This window comes from Heterodontus francisci, chromosome 17 (genome assembly GCF_036365525.1).
Source record: "Heterodontus francisci isolate sHetFra1 chromosome 17, sHetFra1.hap1, whole genome shotgun sequence".
Classification (NCBI taxonomy): Eukaryota; Metazoa; Chordata; class Chondrichthyes; order Heterodontiformes; family Heterodontidae; genus Heterodontus; species Heterodontus francisci.
The window spans coordinates 14,743,315-14,763,556 of record NC_090387.1 but is presented as its reverse complement, the minus strand read 5'-3'; the positions used below and the strand labels follow the sequence as shown (position 1 = coordinate 14,763,556).

Here is a 20,242-nt window from a genome sequence, read left to right as displayed (position 1 = left end):
AGACCATGCTGATTGATAAACTGGAATAATCTAACAGGTTCGGGAGGACATTAATTTAAACTGTACAATAGTGGAAATAGACTAGATGTTAAGGCAGTTCTTCTTTCCCAGAATACATTGGAATCATCTGGAATACCTGACCACTTGATGTGGTGAGTGCTGATTCTCTGTTTTTGACCAGGACAGAAATTGCACCATATCTGTTGTGTTGTTGTATTTGTAGCATTGTTAGGGCATTCTGGAGAAAGCCTTAGACTCCGGATAAAGTGAACTAATAACTATTATTTACTATATATCCTCTCCATAAGCCTCCTAATCTCTTCCTCTCCAAGTCCATACCATGTAGCTCTACATCATTCTTACAGTGGGAAGGGTCACTCTCACTGTCTTAAGTATTAACCCTTTACCTCCTTATACTACAATATCAAAGGTAAGCGCCTTTTACAGCTTTCCTGGCCAGCCTCCATAAACTTGAGCTCATCCAAAGTTCTGCTGCCCATATCCTAACTCGCACCATGTCCTGTTCGCCTATCACCCCAAGGCTTACTGAACTACATTGGATCCCAGTCTGGCAACAGCTTGATTTGAAAACGCTCATCCCGGTTTTCAAATCCCTCCATGGCATTGCCCCTCCCCATCTCTTAATCTTCTCCAGCCCTACAACACTTAGATCTCTGCTCTCCAATTCTGGCCTCTGGTGCATCCACAATTTTAAAAATCAATCCACCATTGGTGGTCATGTCTTAGGCAGTTGAAAGCCTGAGCTCTGGAATTCCCTTCCTAAACCTCTCCACCTCTCTCGCCTCCTTTAAGAGGCTCCTTAAAACCTACCACTTTGACCAAGATTTTGGTCACCTGTCTTATGTCCTTATGTGGCTTAGTGTCAACACATTGTTTGATAACGCCTCTGTGAAGTGCCATGAGTCATTTTGCATTAAAGGTGTCCTATAAATGCAAGATGTTGTTGAATCATCGTTTATGAAGGTTACATAATGGTTCTCGTGTGCTTCCCAGCTCACCAGAAAAAAACTCATGTTTCATGCTCCTTATTGCATCTAAATTCTTGTTCTGGCTCCAAAATGTGATTATAATCACCAGCTGGAAGCCATCTTTGTTCAGATACGTCCTATGGCATTACCTTTTACTCTGGGAGGCAACGTACGAAAACATTTTTAAAAATTAAGTTAAGATTGTAAACTAGATCCAAAATTGTTTCAATGGACAGATGGATGAAAAGATTATACGGCAGAGAATGGAATATCTGGCCCATACTGTGTTGATGACATGGTCTCCACTCTATGTCTAATCTACCAAAGTCCCAAGGCCTACTGTGTTTTAATGTGGCCAGCTGGAGTTTAGAGCCCATGAACAAACTATAAAGATGCATGAAGACCAGAAAATTTATTTAAATGAGGCTGAAGCCCCAGTGGGAAAGCCTGAGCAGAGTTCAAATCACTCATCACCTGTAATAAACAAGTCCTGCAATGGAGGGTCACAAAAATATTTGTGATTTTCAATGTGGGCCGCTCTGTCCTCCTATAGGATCAACCACATTAAATCCCAAGTATCAAAGTGAAGGTAAACGGCTGATTTTGGTTCAAGTATTTGTTCCTTCCTCCTTGTCTAACATAAAAAAGGGTCTTTCAAGATCTAGGCACCACTAGCTAGGACATGAAATCCTCTCCGTCTTCTGTAAACGGCCAGCTCGATCATATCAACTGATCTCAGCCCAGGCATGACTTAGACCTCATGATCCTGGCAGCGCGGTGCTGGAACTACATTACTGCCCCTTTACTTGCTTTTCTCACTGCGATTAGCAAAGTTAACACAGTATAACAGCGGCAAACAAGTTATATTTATATAATGCCTTTAGCATATTAAAACATCCCAAGAAGAAGGAGCATTATGACACAATGACACCAAGCTGGAAAAGGATATATTAGGTCGGATGTCCCAAAAGCTTGGTGAAAGAGGTAGGTTTTAAGGAGTATCTTAAAAGGAGGAAATGGAGGTGGAGAGGCTGAGAGGTGTAGGGAGGGTATTCCAGAGCTAGGAGCCTAGACAACAGAACGCATGGCCAACAATTCTGGAGCAATTAAAATGGGATGCACAAGAGGCCAGAATTAGAGAAATGCAGATACCTCAGTGGGTTGTGGTTCTGGAGAAGATTACAGGGATAGGGAGGGGAGAGGCCATGGAGGGATTTGAATATAAAGGATGAGATTTTTTTTTTTTTTTTTTAAATCAAGATGGTGCTTGACCAGGAGCCAATGTAAGTCAGTGAACACAGGGTACAAGGTACTCACAGATTACATAGAAACACAGCGAGCGGTTTGTGTTTGTTTGAGCACTGTGGTCATTAGCCATACACATCACTATTCCACTGCTGTCAAGCAAAGACGCAAGCACGTAGAAAAATCAGTGCATGGTACCAAGAACATCGATCACAGAGGCTCGGAAAAGAAGGCTGGGAACAAAGCCAAAGCTGGGGCCACAATACATGCCTTTAAAAATCAACGCCAGTGGCTAATTTGTTGAGTTAGAGTTGGGCATACTTCAGGTGCCAAAGGGGCCACAACATAAAGCTCTAAGCGCTTCTCAACAAGAGACTCAGATCAGGTTTTGGAGCAGTTGATCAAATGACGGATGAAACAATTCTTTTCTTCTGAAGCAGGCAAGGTCCTCCACGTTCACCAAGATGTTGACCAATTTATTGGCTGCTTTATCCTTCACAAGCTGGATCACTTCCCAAAGATTGATTGCTTAGTGGTAACTAGGTAACTGCATGCAGACTTGTTTGTAACTGGTATGTTAATAACCTAGTACTGAATTGGCTGGAAGAATAACCCCTTGATATCATCAATACTTCAAATGAAGAACAAATTTGTCAAGTAGGATGGCTGGAGACAAGTTGCATTTACTTTCTTGCACATCAGTGAGTAAAATGAAAAGAAAAACAACCACTCTTTAATCAATTTATTATGCATTAGCGTCACATTAGTTTAACAGTGTGAGATGAAATTAAAATTAGGCAGGAGGCCAACAGCTGCCAAGTTGCAGCTGTGATGTTTATTGATCTGCAGGCAAGTATTATGTTAACTTCTGTCAGTCATCCTACTGCTCGCAAGTGCTAAACGTTGCCCAAAATACATCAAAGCTTGACAAGAGTGTCACGGCACCAAGCTCAGACCTGTTTCTGCGGCAGTAGGTGCAGCAATTAGATTTCTTTCATTTAAATTGGGAAAGATGACAAGGAAAATAGTTTTTAACCTTTTATGTACTAAGAATGTTGCGATGATGGCAACAACTCCTTGCACGTTATGGTGTCCCTTTGTTATGTGCGTGAGAGCATTCTAGAAGAAATCAAGTAGGAGACAGGGAGTGCTCAATGGTACATGATCAAAGAAACAGACTCAAGTGGTTTTAAAAGCAGGAGAGAAAGGAAGTGAGATGAAACAGGATTGGGAGAGTTCGAAGAGCAGATGAAGCAGCAACCAAAACAGAAGAGTAGAGAAACATCATCCAGTGTCAAGACGAGAAGAGGCTGGGGAAGATCGTGAAGAGGTTTGAGACAGAATGTCTTGAAGTTGATGCACTGAGCAGTGGAAGTCATCAAGAACAAAGCTGATGTGGTGCACAAGAGGAGACTCAGGATGTGAAGTCAACGAGGGAGGTGGCAAATGGCCCAACTGCGCAGAGCCAATTGAGGCCCTTAAGTGGCCAATTAACTGCCACTTAGTGGCCTCTTCCCTTCGCCACCTGAGGGGACCAGCGGTAATATCAAGCGGCCTCCTTGCAGGCTTGTGGGGCCCTCCTGATCGGGCATCCTGTGCCCCTACGGAGAGCCCACCTGCAGCACTCCCCCCACCCTCTTCACCAGGGCCCAGTGAGGCCCAAAACCCCACTCATTTCTTGAGGCCAGCATCCCTGTTGTTCCTCTCGCTGGGTTAAGTCCTAGGAGGTAGCCACCGCTCTGGGTGATGCTGCTGGGACTGAGGAGCTGCCAGCCCTCTGATTGGCCAGCAGCTCCTGGAGATGGGATTTCCTGCCTCAGAGCAGCAGAAGTCCTGACTGAAGCCAATTAAGGGCCTGGGCCACGTAAAATTACTGCATGGCTTCCAGACCCAGCAGAGACAGGCTTACCCCCGCCTTTTCAGCCAGTGGACAAGGCCACCGCCACAATGTAAAATTCTGGCCATTAACTCTCTCTCTCTCTCTCTCCACAGATGCTGCTGACAATGAGTATTTCCAGTATTTTCTGTTTTTATTTCATAATGGAGAATCCAATCCTAGAAATGACGCAAATATGAATATGTAGCTGGACTAGTGGAACTCCTGGTATGCAATCTCATGGAGATGGAATTATGGCTGACCTGACAATTGACCAGACTTTAGACTAATTGACTTTTCTTTCGCAATTTAATACTTCTACCAGCGCCACCCAAATCCTGAAGGTCAAGAAACCTTTTTCCACTGCTGCTTCTTGGTCGGCTAACAGGAGGCATGCAAGAGCAGGTCCAATGGAATCTCTACTTCTAATTCCTCCCTGCCACAAGGTGATGACTGGGCTCTTCAGTAGCACCTTGTTGAGACAGGGAATTCAGCATAGGTAATTGTACTGGCATTCTTCTGCTGCATCACATTCCAGAATGCTCTTCTGATCCACTGCGCCAAAGACCCAGACTGGAATTTAACACCTTGCCCTGACCACCTCACACCCCACCGGGAGCGAGCTAGGAGGCGGGGGGTGTAAAATAGGGTGGGAGGCAGGGGATGCTGTGCCCATCACCTTCCCGGCCCTGCTGCTATTTTACCTGTGGAGGCAGAGCTGACAGATGGCCTGCCCACCCTTAAGCCAATTGAGGCCCTTAAGCAGCCAATTATTGCCACTTAAGGGTCTCCTCCCACATGTAAAATACCAGCAACAGACAGGCACTTCAGCACCTGAAGAGGCTGCCTAGTAATACATGGTGGCCTCCTTGCAGGCTGGGGCCCTCCTGATTGGGCACTCTGTCCCATGGAGGGCCTACCCCAGCAGGATGGACCACCACCTGTAAAAAACCCTCCCACCCTAGACTCCAATTCTACCCCCCAAAACTCACCGTGTCCTAGTTGATTGTCCCTGGCAAGGCCTGACCCCTACTTTCTTTTTCCAAGGCAGACGTCCATGGTCCTCGTCTTACTGGGTGCAGTCCCCAGTGGAGCTGCTGGGACAGAAGAGCTGCGGCCCTGATTGGCCGGCAGCTCTTTGAGACAGGAGCCCCAACTGAAGCCAATTAAAAGGCCTGAGCCACACAAAATAGCAACATAGCTTTCAGGCACAGTGGAGATGGGCTCACCCCTGGCTTTCCAGCTGTTAAATTCCAGCCCCAGTCTTGACAATTTGATTTTTTTTTTTTTTTTTTAAAAAGGTGAATCTCTGCTCATCATGGCAAGGGATATCATGACTGGTGAAAAGATAGCTACTTAATGTTTAATTTGAGTTGTGGAGCAACAATCGTGAGACTTTGGGCTCCACCTGTACTATTCCTTAACTGTGGACAATCTCATGCATATTCTCAGGATTGTCAATCTTTGGAATCCTTTACCCCAGAAGTAGTTAGTGAATATATTCAAGACTGAGATTTTCATGTTTTCAAATTCCTCTATGGCCTCACCCTTCCCCATTTCTAATCTCCTCCAGTTCAACAACCTTCAGGGATACACATGCTCTTCCAACTATGGTTTTGGGCATCCCAGATTTTAACTTCTGCACATTGACAGCTGTGCCTTCAGCTGCCAAGGCCTTAAGTTGTGGAATTCGTTCCTTGAACCCTTCCTTCTCTTTCCTCCTTTAAGGTGCTCCATAAAAAGTGATCTTGTTGATCTACCCCAATATCTCCTTGTGTGACTTGGTGTCTCATTCGGTTTGATAATGCTGTGAAACATCTTGGGACATTTTATGATGTTAAATAAACTATATAAATACAATTTGTTGTTGGTGTTGTTAGATCTTTGGGCACCAAGAGAATCAAGGTACATGGGGATAGGGTGGGAAAGTGGAGTTGAGTTGAGAGATCAGCCATGATCTTATTGAACGACAGAGCAAGCATGAGGGGCTATATGGCCTACTCCTGCTCCTTTTCTTTAAATCTTCAAATGGATCTTTGGGCATGCCACCCATTAACAAATTCACCCTCTATTATTAAAGAGCACAATCAGCTGACAAAAAGATTGAGAGGTAGACTACATCTTACTATTATCGCAGCTGTATAATAGCAGTAAGAAAAGGTCGACATTAGGGTAGGTCAGGGAATGGTATCCAGGATAACATGATCCCTTTAGTAGAAATGAAAATTGGACAAAATAATTTGAAGTTTAGCGAGGAACGAGTCATTTGAAAAAATTCTCAAAGTCAGGCAAACTTCAACTGAGCTATATCCACTAATATCAATGCTCTGATCTATCAAATGCTGTTTATATACAGTGGTTATGATCTCACAATTGCAGCATTCTGGGGTAACCGCTTCTACATTCAAATTCAAGATAACACGAAAGTCCTTGCAGAACAGGATGAAGAATAGCCTCATGAATCAAAGTTCAATACTACCTACTCCCTTAAGAGTTATTGAGGAAATAGAGTGTAGTGGAGAAGAGTTAGAGTGTGTAGAGGATAATAGTAACGAAAGAGTGGAAAATGAGTCAGTGACAAATGAAATTGAGTTAGAAGTAGAAAAAGATAGAAAGATTAAAATAGGTAAACTGATTGGAGATATTGAACAGCTAATCGCTTCAGGAAATAAGAGCCATCTTGTAGATAAAATTAATAGGATAGGTGAATTGATTATTAAAACCAATGAACAGACCAAATTAAATAAAATAGAATGTAATAAGATTAAAAGAAACGATAAAAAGCATAAATTATTTAGAAACTCGGGTGCAAGAAGTCAATATGCACGAAAGTAGTCAGTATTTAAAAGTACACTCAGCAGGTCTGGCAGCATCTGTGGAAAGAGAAGCAGAGTTAACGTTTCGGGTCAGTGACCCTTCTTCGGAACTGACAAATATTAGAAAAGTCACAGATTATAAACGAGTGAGGTGGGGGTTGGGCAAGAGATAACAAAGGAGAAGGTGCAGATTGGACCAGGCCACATAGCTGACCAAAAGGTCACGGAGCAAAGGCAAACAATATGTTAATGGTGTGTTGAAAGACAAAGCATTAGTACAGATTAGGTGTGAATATACTGAATATTGAACAGCAGCAAGCGCAAACCTGAAGAAAAACAACCTGAAAAAAACAGTGGGTAAGCAAAGCAGACCAGTAGCCTGGTCCAATCTGCACCTTCTCCTTTGTTATCTCTTGCCCAACCCCCACCTCACTTGTTTATAACCTGTGACTTTTCTAATATTTGTCAGTTCTGAAGGGTCACTGACCCGAAACGTTAACTCTGCTTCTCTTTCCACAGATGCTGCCAGACCTGCTGAGTGAATCCAGCATTTCTTGTTTTTGTTTCAGATTTCCAGCATCCGCAGTATTTTGCTTTTATTTAAAAGTAAACAGTTTATTTTAAAAAGATAGAAAAGCATTGGCTAGAAAAATTATGGGAGCACCAAATCAGATTAATTGCCCATTAAAGATTTAGAACATTTTACATTAAAATGATCTGATGTTAATAAAAAAAGCTGATATTGGCAAGTTTTAAAAATGTAGAGAAGGTGCAAATAATGAGGGTTTAATGTATGATTATAACACCTAAGGAAATTGAGGAGAATTTAGAAGAATTTAAAAATAAAACAGCATCAGGGCCTGATAAGTTAACTGTAGAAGATTTAAAATTACTAACTAAAATAAAATTGATTGAACTGTACTAGCACATTTTTTTTTAAACCTTTGGTTAAAAGACATCTATCATTCCAGATACATTTAAATTATGCAGAACAGTTTTAATACCCAAATCTGAGGATCTGGAAATTCTTAAAAATATTGATAATTGGAGACCTATTACAATCGGTTCTGTTTTATTACGTTTATTTACTAAAATTATAAAAAGATTAACAAAGGCGATTAATATCAACCCACGGCAGAAAGGCTTTATAGCCGAGACATCAGGATGTTATGAAAATGTAACTATTCTCAAAAACTGCCTGAAGGGTGCGAAAAAAGGAAAAAACATCTTGCTGTAGTCTTTGTAGACTTAGCAAAAGACTTTGACTCAGTGGGCACACATTAATTTTGAAAAGTCTAAAAAGATTGGGTGTGCCAAAAATTTATTGAAAATTTATATAGGAATGTATATACAATAGTTGAATGTGGCAATGGTAAAACGAAACCGATTATGATCAAAAAAGGAGTTAAACAAGGGAACCCTTTGTCCCCATTATTTAATTGCGTAATGGATATACTTGTGTACCCGAGAGAACGAGGGGATTGGAGTTATGCTTAGCAATAATGACAGAGGTAAAATGCACAGCTCTCGTATTTACGGATGATATAGCTTTAATTAGTGAGTTTTACAAAGGAATGAGTAAAAATTTAGCAATATTATCAAATTTCTGCAAAAAAACAGGTCTGCAAAATATAAAGAAAACGGCAGGGTTTTATATGGCCAGCAAAAATAAAATATTCCACTATAATAATGAAAAGAAATGGATTTTAAATGGAGAAGAATTGGATTTTATTAACCTTGGAGAATTCGAAAAATATCTCGGCGCACGTATTGATCCGTGGTCCGGGGTTCAGGAAGACAAGTGGACAGTTAAATTATCTATCCATTTTTGTAATTTATCATTGGCAAAATTAAAACCAACTCAAAAACTGGAAATTTTAAAAGGTATATGATACCACGCTTTTACTATCATTTAATTTTAAAAGAAGTGTCACAAAACACTAATAAATCTGGATAGGGTAATCAAGAAAGCGGTGAAAGGTATTTTACATCTCCCATCAGAGATCGCTGATGGTTTGCTATATTCAAAAACTAGGAATGGAGGATTGGGTCTACCAAAGTTGGAAACGCAAATTCCAGCAGCAATTATTAAGAAGTGGACGAAAATGGACTTATCAACAGACCCAGCGATTAAAGCCTCATTTTTGTATTGTGGGATTAACTTGAGAGAAGATCAATCTTCTAAGTGGATTGAAAGTACTGAAAGAGGCATTAATAATGAATGAAAGAAGGATTGATCCTATGGATGGAGAAGATTCTATTGTATCGATGGAAAACGAGATCGATAGTCAGGAGGATGTGATTGAAGAAAAGACGAAATATAGAGACCCATACATAAAATGGAGAGACGCAGAGTTTTGGAGATGGTCCAGGTTAAATCTTCAAGGAGTCGGAATGTCCTTTTTATGATGATCCACTATCAAATAAATGGCTGCAATTTAATACAATGAAGCAATCCTCATTTATAAAAGCCCTCCAATTAGACCAACACATTTCCAGCTCGTTATTTCTTATCTATGGGTAGAGAGGACTACAATAAGAACTGTCGAAGATGTGATGCTCCAAATGAAAACGTTACCACATATCCTAGGGAGCTGTACATCAGTGATGAAATATAGGATATATCGACAACAAAATCGTCGACTTGTTAAAAAGGACAAGGTGGTAAAGGAGGGCTGGACAGTATATGTCAAACCACATTTGAGATGGTGAAGGAAGATTATGGAAACCTGACCTTATATTTGTTAAAGGTCAGGATGTTGCAGTGGTCGACGTAACGGTCAGGTTTGAAGACAATAGATCTTTAGAAAATACATGGGACGAAAAAACAGAAAAGTATAAACATTTGGAATCAAAAATTGCTGATTTTACAAAGAGCAAAAATATTCGTTTTTTTGGATTTGTTATTGGAACCTGGGGGAAATCGTAACAAGCCAATAATACCTTGTTGACTTTTTTTTTTACAACAAATTCTGAATTTTAAGACCTTCGCCAGCCAGGCTTCACAATTGACAATGCTCTTATCATTGGACATTTTAAGGACTTTTACGGATTTTTAAATGTTTAAATTGTACATTTAAAATTTGTTTTAAAAATTGTGTTAACATTTTGATAGTAAAACTATAAATCCTATATACTAATAAAGATTGTGTTATAACATTATAAAGAGGAGAGGCAGGGTAGGATTAACCATTGCGACGGTATAAACCCAGAAACATCAGGGCCAATTATATTCTCAATTTTTAGAATTATTCTGAATATGACCTTCCCATCTCTTTGTTCCCCGCATACTAAAGTTGACAAAGAGGCCGGACTAGGAATTGTGGACGTCCCACATTAAAAGGCGAAATATACAGATTTTGATCAATTGGTCTGTAATGGTGTGTAATGAATAGATCTTCACCCACAACGCCATAACTGTCTCCAGACTGATACATGCTCAAGGGCAAAGAAGCATAGAACAGGATACACCAAAGACGACGACCATTTAACCATTGTATGACATGCTTTTGTCATATTTATACTCAGACCAAGGTGGATGATTTTCAGTCAAAGAATTGCACACACGACCAAGCAGCCACCAACTGCAATGCTTTATCACAAATATTTTGAGTTATGAACACAAGAGGCACAGATTGAGGCGATTTCTCAATTTATGAACCCAAACATCTTGCTGACTAACAGAGCTGGATTGCTTATAATCCTAGACTGGTTACAGTACAGGAGGAGGACATTAAGCCCATCAAACCCATGCTAGCTCGCTACGACAGCGATTTAGCTAATTCTACTACCCTGCCCTTTCCCTGTAGTCCTGCAGAGTTTTCTCCTTCTGCTCAAGGGTATCTATTTCAATGCAAGGAGTACAGCAAATAAAGCAGATGAGCTGAGGGCACAGACAGACATGTGGCAGTATGATATCACTGCTATTACATAAATAATATGGCATCATATCTATTACAGAAAAGGCAGCTCAATGTTCTTGGTTACAGGGTTTTCAGACACGATAGGGAGGGGGAGAAGAAAGGTGGATGAGTGGCAATTTTGGTCAAGGGAACTATTACAATTGTGTGAGGAGGGAAGATATGTTGGAAGGTTCATCAAATGAGGCCATATGGATTAAGCTAAAGAACAAAAATAAGGAGCAATCACACTGCTGGGAGTGTACTATAGACCCCCAAAACAGTCAGAGACATAGAAGAGAAGATATGTAAGCAAATCTCTGAGAACAGCAAGAACAATAGGGCAGTAATAATATTAGGGTAATTAAAATTCCCCTTTAATGGGGATAGTTTTAGTGTGAAAGGAATAGAGGGAGCAGAATTCTTGAGGTGCATTCAGGAGAACTTTTTTGCCCAGTATATTGCAAGTCCAACAAGTGACAGTGCAGTTTTAGACTTAGTTTTAGGAAATGAAGATGGACAGGTGGAAGGAGTGGCCATGGGAGAATTTTGGTGGTACTGATCATAATTCAGCCAGTTTTAACATAATTATGGAAAAGACAGATAGAACAGGAAATGGAGTTCTCAACTGGGACAAGGCCAATTTTACTAAACTGAGGAGTCATTTAGCAAAAGTGGACTGGAAACAGCTACTTGAAGGTAAATTAGTCTCAGAACAGAGGGAGGCATTCAAAGGGGAGATTCAAGGGGTTCAGAGTAAACATGTTCCCAGAGATAAAAAAGGGTGAGATGGCCAAAGCTAGAGTCCCATGGATGTCAAGGAGCCTACAGGGTAAGATAAGGCAGAAAAGGAAAGCGTATGTCCGTCACCAAGAACTCAATACTACAGAAAGCCAAGAGGAGTATAGAAAGTGGAGGGGTGAAAGCAGAAAGGAAATTAGGAAAGCAAAGAGAGGGCATGAAAGAATATTGGCAAGCAAAATCAAGATGAACCCAAAGATGTTTTATCAATACATTAAGAGTAAGAGGTTAACTAAGGAGTAGGGCCCATAAAAGACCAAAAAGGTAACTTATGTGTAGGGGAAGATGTTGGTATGGTTCTTAATAAATACTTTACGTCTGTCTTCACAAAAGAGGGGGACTATGCAGATATTGTAGTTAAGGACAAGTGGAAGTATTGGATGTGATAAACATAGGGATAGAGGATGTATTAATGGGATTAGCATCCTTGAAAGTTGATAAATCACCAGGGCCAGATGAAAATATACCAGACTGTTAAAAGAAGAGAGGAAATAGCAGAAGGTCTGACCATCATTTTCCAGCCTTCACTGGAAACAGGTGTGGTGCCGGAGGATAGGAGAACTGCTAACATTGTACCTATGGTTAAAAAGGGAGCAAGGGATAGACCGAATAATTACAGGCCAGTCAGTCGAACCTCAGTTGTGGGAACATTATTGGAATCTATTCTGAGAGACAGGATAAACTGTCCCTTAGAAAGGCACAGGTTAATCAAGGATAGTCAGCATGGATTTGTCAGAGAAAGATCTTGTTTGATCAACTTGATTGAATTTTTTGAAGTAGTAATTAGGAAGCTAGATGATGGTAGTGTAGTTGATGTAGTCTACATGGATTTTAGCAAGGCTTTTGACCAGGTTCCACATGGTAGACTGGTTAAAAAATAAAATCCCATGGGATCCAGGGAAATGTAGCAAGGTGGATACAAAATTGGTTCAGTGGTAGGAAACAAAGGGTAATCGTTAATAGCTGTTTTAGCCACTGGAGGGTTGTTTCCAGTGGCGTTCCACAGGGCTCAGTACTGGGTCCCTCGCTTTTTGTGGCATGTATAAACAATTTGGACGTAAATGTAGGAGGCATGATCAAGAAGTTTGCAGAAGACAAAGATTGGCCGTGTTGTAGAAGGCGAGGAGGATAGCTGTAGGCTCCAGGAAGATATTGATGGTCTGATCAGATGGGCAGGAAAGCAGCAAACAGAATTCAATCTGGAGAAGTGTGAGGTGATGCATTTGGGGAGGTCAAACAAGACAAAGGAATACACAATTAATGGGAAAATACTGAGAAGTGTGGAGGAGGTAAGGGACCTTGGAGTGAATGTCCACAGATCCCTGAAGGTAGCAGGGCAGGTCGATAGGGTGGTTAAGCAGGCAAATGGAATCCTTTCCTTTATTAGCCGTGATATAGAATATAAGAGCAGGGAGGTTATGCTGGAATTGTATAACTCATTGGTGAAGCCACAACTTGAGTACTGTGTGCAGTTCTGGTCACCTCATTACAAAAAGGATGTAATAGCACTAGAGAGGGTACAGAGGAGATTTATGAGGATGTTGCCAAGTCTGGAAAAATGCAGCTATGAGGAAAGATTGGATAGGCTGGGGCTGTTCTCCTTGGAACAGAAAAGGCTGAGGGGAGATCGGATTGAAAATGTACAAAATCTTGAGGGGCCTGGATAGAGTGGAGGTGAAGGGTCTAGTCACCTTAGCAGAGGGGTCAGTGACGAGGGGGCATAGATTTAAAGTGATTGGTAGAAAAATTAGAGGAGAGATGAGGAAAAAAAACTTTTTACCCAGACTGTGGTGGGGCCTGGAACTACTGCCTGAAAGGGTAGTTGAGGCAGAGACCCTCAAATCATTCAAAAGGAGTCTGGATGTGCACCTCAAATGCCGTAATCTGCAAGGCTACAGACCAAATGCTGGAAGGTGGAATTAGAAAAAGTGGATCGTTTTTTGGCCGTCACTGACACGATTGGCCAAGTGGCCTCTTTCTGTGCCTTAAACTTTGTGAGATTCTATTGTACTTATTCAATTCCCTGTTGAAAGCAGAGAGTGAATCTACCTCCACCACCCTTTCAGGCAGTGCATTTCAAATCGGAACCACTCAGTGTAAAAGATTTTCTTCATGTTGCCAATCACCTTAAATTTGTGTTCCCCAGTCCTCAATGCTTCTGCCAATGGGAACAGTTTCTCTCTATCCAAACTGTCTAAACACCTCATGATTTTGAACACCTCTATCAAATCTCTTTCTAACCTTCTCTTCTCTAAAGGAGAACCACACTAGCTTCTCCTACCTATCCAGATAGCTGAAGTCCCTTATCCCTGGAACCATTCTTGGAAACCTTTCCGACACTTTTTCCAATGCCTTCATGTCCTTCCTGAAGTTGTGTGGTGCCCAGAATTGGGCACAATACTCCAGTTGAGGCCAAAGGAATGTTTCATAAAGGTTCAATATAATTTCCTTGCTCTTGTATGCCACACCTCTATTTATAAATCCCAGGATCCTGTATGTCGTCTTAAATGCTTTCTTCAACGTGCCTGCCACCTTCAATGATTTATGCACATATACCCACACTGTTCCTGCAATCCTTTTCAGTTGTATCCTTTATTTTACATTGCCTTTCCACATTCTTCCTACCAAAATGCATCAACCTGCACTTCTCTGCATTAAATTTCATCTGCCACTGAAGTGTTGCACTCCAGGGGGGGTGGGGGGTGGGGGCGGGGAGGGGAAGGTGGTGGTACTCAGGCTTGGCTAAATAGATATAATTTATACAGCAATTTGGAATATTGGATGTATTGTATTTAAAATTGCTAGAATTGGTATAAAGACTTAAATGTGTTTTGCAGTAAAAGCTGTTAGTGGTCTGTGATTAGGGGATGATTGGACAATAAAGTGGACAGGCCTTCAAGATAGATAAAGCAAAGTTTGTCTTTAAGTAAACTACTGGTGCTGCTTGCAAAAGATCAGGTCTTCCATGACTAATTCATCTGTAACTATGTATATGTTGAAATGTCACAGGAATAGTATAAATACATGAGGAAAACAGAGTCACCTCGGAGTGGTCTGAGAGGACTCCCTGTACGCATAATTGCAAAATAAACTGCCGCTGATTCACTTACAGCTGACATGGACATGTCAAGTGTCTTTAGAAACTCAACAGCCACATATCTGCCCATTCCACCAGCCTGTCTACATCCTCTTGAAGTCTATCACTATCACTATTTTATATTAATTAACTAATTAGTGCTAGAAACGACAGTCAGAGGGGTGAAGTGCTTCACCTGAGAGATGTGGGAGGTCCGTGACGCTTCCAGCGTTCCGGACGACTACATCTGCAGGAAGTGTACCCAGTTGCAGCTCCTCACAGACCGCATGGATCGGTTGGAGCGGCAACTGGACACACCTAGGAGCATGCAGGTGGCGGAAAGCGTCAGACAGGAGTTTTAGAGAAGTGGTTACACCCAAGGTGCAGGCAGATAGATGGGTGACCACTAGAAGGGGCAGGCAGTCAGTGCAGGGATCCCTGTGGCTATCCCCCTCTTTAACAAGTATACCGTTTTGGATACTGTTGGGCGGGGGGGGGGGGGGGGGGGGGGGGGGGGAAATGGCCTGTCAGGGGAAAACAGCAGCAGCCAGAGCAGTGGCACCACGACTGGCACTGTTGTTCAGCAGGGAGGGACAAAGCGCAGAAGAGCAATAGTTGGAGGACTCTATAGTCAGGGGCACAGATAGGCGCTTCTGTGGACATGAAAGAGACTCCTGGATGGTATGTTGCCTCCCTGGGTCAAGGATGTCTCTGAACGGACAGGGGGCATTCTGAAGGGGGAGGGTGAACAGCCAGAGGTTGTGGTACACATCGGTACCAATGACATAGGCAGGAAGAGTGATGAGGTCCTGCAGGGAGAGTTTAGGGAGTTAGGTAGAACGTTAAAAAACAGGACCTCTAGGGTTGTAATCTCTGGATTACTCCCTGTACCACGTGCCAGTGAGGCTAGAAATAGGAAGATTGTGCAGCTAAACATGTGACTGAGCAGCTGGTGTAGAAGTGAGGGTTTCAGATATCTGGACCATTGGGCTCTCTTCAGGGACAGATGGGACCTGTACAAGGAGGCCTGGTTGCATCTAAACTGGATGGGCACTAATATCCTGGCTGCAAGGTTTGCTAGTGTCACTCGGGAGGGTTTAAACTAGTGTGGCAGGGGGGTGGGAACCAGAGCAGTAGGACAGCTAGTGAAATAAATGAGGACATAGTAAATAAGGCCAGTAGGACTAAGAGGAAGAGCAGGCAGGGAGATGTTGCTGAGCACAGCGGGACTGGTGGTCTGAAGTGCATTTGTTTCAATGCGAGAAGTATAACAGGTAAGGCAGATGAAATGAGAGCTTGGATTAGTACTTGGAAATATGATATTGTTGCTATTACAGAGACTTGGTTGAGGGAAGGGCAGGATTGGCAGCTAAATGGTCCAGGCTTTAGAAGCTTCAGGAGGAATAGAGGGGGATGTAAAAAAGGGGTGGGGGAGTTGCATTACTGGTTAAGGAGAATATCACAGCTGTACTGTGGGAGGACACCTCAGAGGGGTCATGCAGCGAAGCAATATGGGTGGAGCTCAGGCATAGGAAGGGTGCAGTCACGATGTTGGGGGTTTACTACAGGCCTCCCAACAGCCAGCGGGAGGTAGAGGAGCAGATATGTAGACAGATTTTGGAAAGATGTAAAGGTAACAGGGTTGTAGTGGTGGGTGATTTTAACTTCCCCTATATTGACTGGGACTCACTTAGTGCTAGGGGCTTGGATGGGGCAGAATTTGTGAGGAGCATCCAGGAGGGCTTCTTGAAACAGTATGTAGATAGTCCAACTAGGGATGGGGCCATTCTGGACCTGGTATTGGGGAATGAGCCCGGCCAGGTGGTCAAAGTTTCAGTGGGGGAGCATTTCGGGAGCAGTGACCATAATTCCATAAGTTTTAAGGTACTTGTGGAGAAGGATAAGAGATGCTAAATTGGGGGAAGGCTAATTATTACAATATTAGGCAGGAACTGAAGAATTTAGATTGGGGGCGGCTGTTTGAGGGTAAATCAACATCCGACATGTGGGAGTCTTTCAAACGTCAGCTGATTAGAATCCAGGACCAGCATGTTCCTGTGAGGAAGACAGACAGACAAGTTTCAGGAAGCTTGGATAACACGGGATATTGTGAGCCTATTCAAAAAGAGAAAGGAAGCATTTGTAAGGGCTGGAAGGCTAGGGGCAGATGAAGCACTTGAGGAATATAAAGACAATAGGAAGGAACTTAAGCAAGATGTTAGGAGGGCTAAAAGGGGTCATGAAAAGTCATTGGCAAACAGGATTAAGGAAAATCCCAAGGCATTTTATACACGTATCAAGAGCAAGAGGGTAACCAGGGAAAGGGTTGGCCCACTCAAGGACAGAGATGGGAATCTATGTGTGGAGCCAGAGGAAATGGGCAAGGTGCTAAATGAGTACTTTGCATCAGTATTCACCAAAGAGAAGGACTTGGTGGATGATGAGCCTAGGGAAGGGAGTGCAGATAGTCTCGGTCATGTCGTTATCAAAAAGGAGGTGGTGTTGGGTGTCTTGCAAAGCATTAAGGTAGATAAGTCCCCAGGGCCTGATGGGATCTACCCTAGAATACTGAGGGAGGCAAGGGAAGAAATTGCTGGGGCCTTGACAGAAATCTTTGCATCCTCATTGACTACAAGTGAGGTCCCAGAGGACTGGAGAATAGCCAATATTGTGCCTTTGTTTAAGAAGGGTGGCAAGGATAATCCAGGAAATTATAGGCCAGTGAGCCTTACGTCAGTGGTAGGGAAACTATGAGAGGATTAACTCCCATTTGGAAACAAATGAACTTATTAGCGAGAGACAGCATGGTTTTGTGAAGGGGAGGTCGTGTCTTACTAATTTGATTGAGTTTTTTGAGGAAGTGACGAAGATGATTGATGAAGGAAGGGCACTGGATGTTATCTACATGGACTTTAGTAAACCCTTTGACAAGGTCCCGCATGGTAAACTGGTACAAAAGGTGAATTCACAGAGGATCAGAGGTGAGCTGGCAAGGTGGATACAGAACTGGCTCGGTAATAGAAGACAGGGTAGCAGTGGATGGGTGTTTTTCTGAATGGAGGGATGTGACTAGTGGTGTTCCGCAGGGATCAGTGTTGGGACCTTTGCTGTTTTAGTTTATATAAATGATTGGGAGGAAAATGTAGCTGGTCTGATTAGTAAGTTTGCGGACGACACAAAAGGTTGGTAGAGTTGCGGATAATGATGAGGATTGTCAGAGGATACAGCAGGATATAGATCAGTTGGAGACTTGGGCGGAGAAATGGCAGATGGAGTTTAATCCGGACAAATGTGAGGTAATGCATTTTGGAAGGTCTAATGCAGGTGGAAAGTATACAGTAAATGGCAGAACCCTTCGGAGTATTGACAGGCAGAGAGATCTGGGCATACAGGTCCCTGAAAAAGTGGCAACGCAGGTGGATAAGTTAGTCAAGGCGGCATACGACATGCTTGCCTTCATCAGTCAGGGCATAGAGTATAAAAATTGGCAAGTCATGTTGCAGCTGTACAGAACCTTAGTTAGGCCACACTTAGAATATTGCGTGCAATTCTGGTCACTACACTACCAGAAGGACGTGAAGGCTTTGGAAAGGGTACAGAGGAGGTTCACCAGGTCTGGAGGGCATTGGCTAGGAGGAGCTTGCAAAAACTTGGATTGTTTTCACTGGAACGACAGAGGTGGAGAGGCCACATGATGGAGGTTTACAAAGTTATGAGCAGCATGGACAGAGTGGATAGTCAGAAGCTTTTTCCCAGGGTGGAAGAGTCAGTTACTAGGGGACATGGGTTTAAGGTGCGAGGGGATGTGCGAGACAAGTTTTTTTTTTTTTTTTTTTTTTTTTTTTTTTACACAGAGGGTGGAGAGTGCCTGGAACTTGCTGCCAGGGGAGGTGGTGGAAGCAGATACGATAGCGACGTTTAAGAGCCATCTTGACAAATATATGAATAGGAAGGAAATAGAGCGATATGGGCCCCGGAAGTGCAGAAGGTGTTAGTTTAGGCAGGCATCAAGATCAGCGCAGGCTTTGGAGGGCCAAATGGCTTGTTCCTGTGCTGTACTTTGTTCGCCTCAGTTCACAATACCTCCACGTTTTGTATCAGCAAATTTTGAAATTGTGCTCTGTCCACTTAATTCCAGATTAATATATAACCAGAAAAAGCAGTGGTCCTAGTACTGACTTTGAGGAACCCCACCTTCCTCCAGTCCAAAAAACAGCTGTTCAGCACGACCGTTTCCCGTCACTCAGCCAACTTTATAACCATGCCGCCACTGTTCCTTTTATTGCACAGACTTCAACTTTACTGGCAAGCCTATTTTATGGCACTTCATCAAGCACTTTTCGGAAGTCCACATAGACATCAACCATCACCTTTGTCAACCATCTTTGTTACCTCCGCTTCAAAGGCTGGCCAAGCATTTGAAACACAGGAGCAGGAACATTACAAGTTCCCACGATGGCAAGCACCTCATCAGAAAATTGAATGCATTGCCAATGATTTTCTGTCCATTAACGGAAGTGGCAGGCAAGCAAAACAACCCTGATTTTCTAAGTTATCTCCTGCTACACTTGGGCTCCAGCATGGTGAGTCAGGACCATGGGAATTAGTTACCTATGGAACCTTATCCAGTTAGGAAACTCCTATAGAAGGGTTATGAGAAAATGGCCTCTGCCAACAAGTTCATCAACTGTGCCCTGGATTAAAGTAACTGCAAAGCAGGATGGTTCATCTCCTTCACTCGGCATAGATATGGAAGCGAGACACCCATCTGCTCCTTTATCCAAAGGAAAATAAACTGAAGCAAAACTGTGGAAGTTACGCAGGTTAGCCAGCCAGCATCGGAAAGAAAGGTGGGCAGGTCAAAATTTCAGGTGCAGGCCTTTTGTCAGATCTTTCTGAAATGTTAAGATGTCAGTCAAGGTTTACCTCTTTAGAGGTAGAATTCCTGTCTGTTGAGAGTTCCCTTTGAATCCGCCCCAACCTATTTTCCCAAGTTGGGGGTCATCCAAGCTGCACAGTGGCATCCCAGTGAGATTCCTGCCACCAAGAGGAAACCCACCATCTTAAAGAAGAGAATCCTGACAGGGCTACAACATGGATGCCTCGGCAGCACCAGAAGCAGTGACAAGCATTCTTAAAAGATGAAATATCCCAAAGCCGGCAGGAAGGCTATAACTGAAGGCCTCAGCAGAGACTGAAGAATATAGCTGGTAAGTGCGGGGCATCAACTGGAGGAGCTCAAGGCCATTACTACCATATTCTGGGACTTATCACAACCTGGTGCATGGTAGTCACAAGAAGCACCACTAAGCGGAGATAAACAGCACAGAAGTATTCTGGGGACTTACGCCACTCCCACCCCCTTCTATTTGCATGTGGCAGATCACCTGGTCCAACTCAACTCCCAGAACTGCAGTCAAACCTCGTAGTTGTTCTTCCGAGATCTGCCTAATTTCAGTTTGATAGCCTCATCTTCACTTTCAAATCCAAAGGCTACCACTTCCTTACCCTCAAGACCTCATCCCTGTATACAACCGCTC

The 20,242-nt window shown here is 42.8% G+C and overlaps 1 protein-coding gene across 1 annotated transcript in view; it reads right to left on the bottom strand.

Moving 5' to 3' along the window:
• The window catches only part of si:dkey-234i14.6 (uncharacterized), a 165,631-nt gene that overhangs the window by 50,073 nt on the left and 95,316 nt on the right, over nucleotides 1–20,242 (bottom strand). The window lies entirely within an intron of this gene.